Genomic DNA, 2386 nt, shown 5'->3' on the forward strand with positions numbered 1-2386 from the left:
CTACCTTCCAAATAACTCACATCCACCTTCTCCTTTCATCTGTATTATCAAAACCATAACTCAGGCCTCTTCGTTGTTTAGTTGGATTATCACAATAACTTCCTTTCAAATGACTGGTAGGCCTCCACTCACTGCCATTCTCTCTAGGTACTTTATAATATAGCGAAGCTAAGCTATTGGTAATTTCCTATCAAATTTCTACTCATTTTATAGGTCTTAGTTCAATTGTTTTAGGGAGATACTAACAAGAGATGACTAACAGATGCCAATGCTAAATGATTTGTGGTAGCAGTATAGTCTGCTAAGTTTAAGCTTAGCAGGAAAAGCTCAGACTGGTAACGTCTGCTGTGAGCCAAGGAACAAGGCCTAACAGATGCCAGATACTTGCTCTGGATTTAAACAGAATTTTATATTAATTATATTCCACTGACTTCAAAAGGAAAAGAAACAGCTCTCCGTAATACACACACATAATGGTGTCACAAGAAAGAGAAAGATGAATCAAGCGCCATGTAACAGAGAATGTAAAAACTGCATCAGAAAACTAGCTAATACACTAATGAGTACAACTAAGAAGTAAATATAGAGTTAAGCTAATTAGCAGGCAAGTGGAAAAAAAAGGAAATTGTCTAAATGATTAACTTATCTAATTTCAATGCATAGAAGATGAAAAAAAAAAAAAAACCATTCAAGATGCTTACAATCTGTATGAAGGGCAAATGTGAGGGGTGATATTAGTGGTATTTTAAAGCACTGGATCCACAGTCCTGGGCTTGAATGCTGGCTCTGCCATTTCTAGCAATATGAGACTGGACAAGTTATTTAATTTCTCAAAATCTATTTCCTTGTGCATAAAAAGAGAATAATATCTATTTCAAAGATGAACTATATATAAGGAAAGTATTAAATATAGTGCCTGGTATAGTGAACATTCAATATAAAAATTATATGACAGTATCTTTAAGGGACTTCTACATAAATCCATGAAGGAACATCTTCTTGGGAGAAGGCCTCAAGGAGAAAAGTAATACTTGAGTTGAGATCTAAAGGATGAATAAGTTTGCCAGGAAAACAAGTTGGTGAGAAGTCATTCCAGGAAGAAGATATGGTATATGCAAAAACTCTGCAGAACGAAAAAGTCATGTTCTGTGAATGGCACAGAATATAAGTAGTAAGGTATACAGGAGAGAATATCATTAGATGTGGCTGAAAAGAAGTGGCTAAACCATTAAGAGTGCTGAATGTTATGACAGAGTTTAGATTTTTAAGTGAAAGGAAACCACTTAATAATTCTGAAAGTGATATAATAGTTACTTATAAAACTGTGTTTAAACGGTCACTCTTTTAGCAGTGAGGAGAAGGTAGTAGACGAGTATAAGACTAAAAACTGTGAGACCAATTAGGAGGAGAAAGTTCAGTCAAGAGATGATAAAGAGCTGTGGTGTACTCGTTTCTATTAACTAAGTTATTTTAACAGTATCTTTTATATACCTTTAAAATTAGGTAATAATGTAAGCTTCAACAGTTATTTTCAGAAGTCTATTAGGCCCACTCTTTTGGCTCCTCGCTTCCAAGATGACCAAAAAAAAAAAAGAACAATAGTCGTGCCAAAAAGGGCCAGGGCCATGTGCAGCCTATTCGCTGCACCAACTGTGCCCAATGCGTGTCCAATGCATGCCCAAGGACAAGGCCATTAAGAAGTTTGTCATCCGAAACACAGTAGAGGCTGCAGCTGTGAGGGACATTTCTGAAGTGGATGTCTTCAACGTGTATGTACTTCCCAAGTTGTATGTGAAACTACATTATTGTGTGAGTTGTGCCATTCACAACGTAAGCAAGGAAGTTAGGAATCACTCTTATGAGGCCGGGAAGGATCGAACACCCAGACCCTGATTTAGACCTGCAGGTGCTGCCCCATGACTTCCACCAAAGCCCATATAAGGAGCTGAAGAAGTATTCTCTGAAAAAAAATAAAGCAGAAATTATACTTTAAAAAAAAAAAAAAAGTCTACTGGGCTCAATAATACTTTTACTCTTGAAGCTAACAGGTCAGATGCTATTTCCAGTGCATTTCATACATTACCTCATTAAATTCTCACAATTTTGCAAGATAAATGTTAGTCTCTTTAAACTTGATAAAACCCCATTTTCTTTGTTTTACAGATGGATCAACTTGGGTTCAGACAAGTAAGATAGTTTCCTGAAATCAACAGTGCTAAGGAGCCAAGAATGGAGACCATATTTTCTAATACCAAAACTCTTAACTCTTTCCAGCTAACCTATCTGATTTAGTATCAAATAAATTTAATGTTTAGCATCGGGTTAGGTTTAGAGTAAATAATTAAATGCACTAATCTGAGAATTTCATGATTCTGTTTAAGGTTTC

The 2386-nt window shown here is 35.8% G+C and overlaps 1 protein-coding gene and 1 pseudogene across 1 annotated transcript in view; one reads left to right on the forward strand and one right to left on the reverse strand.

Annotated features, from left to right (window-relative positions):
* Positions 1–2386, reverse strand: part of RSF1 (remodeling and spacing factor 1) — a 108955-nt gene that overhangs the window by 62515 nt on the left and 44054 nt on the right. The gene's annotated exons all lie outside the window — the stretch shown is intronic.
* Positions 1589–1941, forward strand: LOC107196766 (annotated as a pseudogene).

Source organism: Pteropus alecto, unplaced genomic scaffold (genome assembly GCF_000325575.1).
Source record: "Pteropus alecto unplaced genomic scaffold, ASM32557v1 scaffold7, whole genome shotgun sequence".
Taxonomy (NCBI): domain Eukaryota; kingdom Metazoa; phylum Chordata; class Mammalia; order Chiroptera; family Pteropodidae; genus Pteropus; species Pteropus alecto.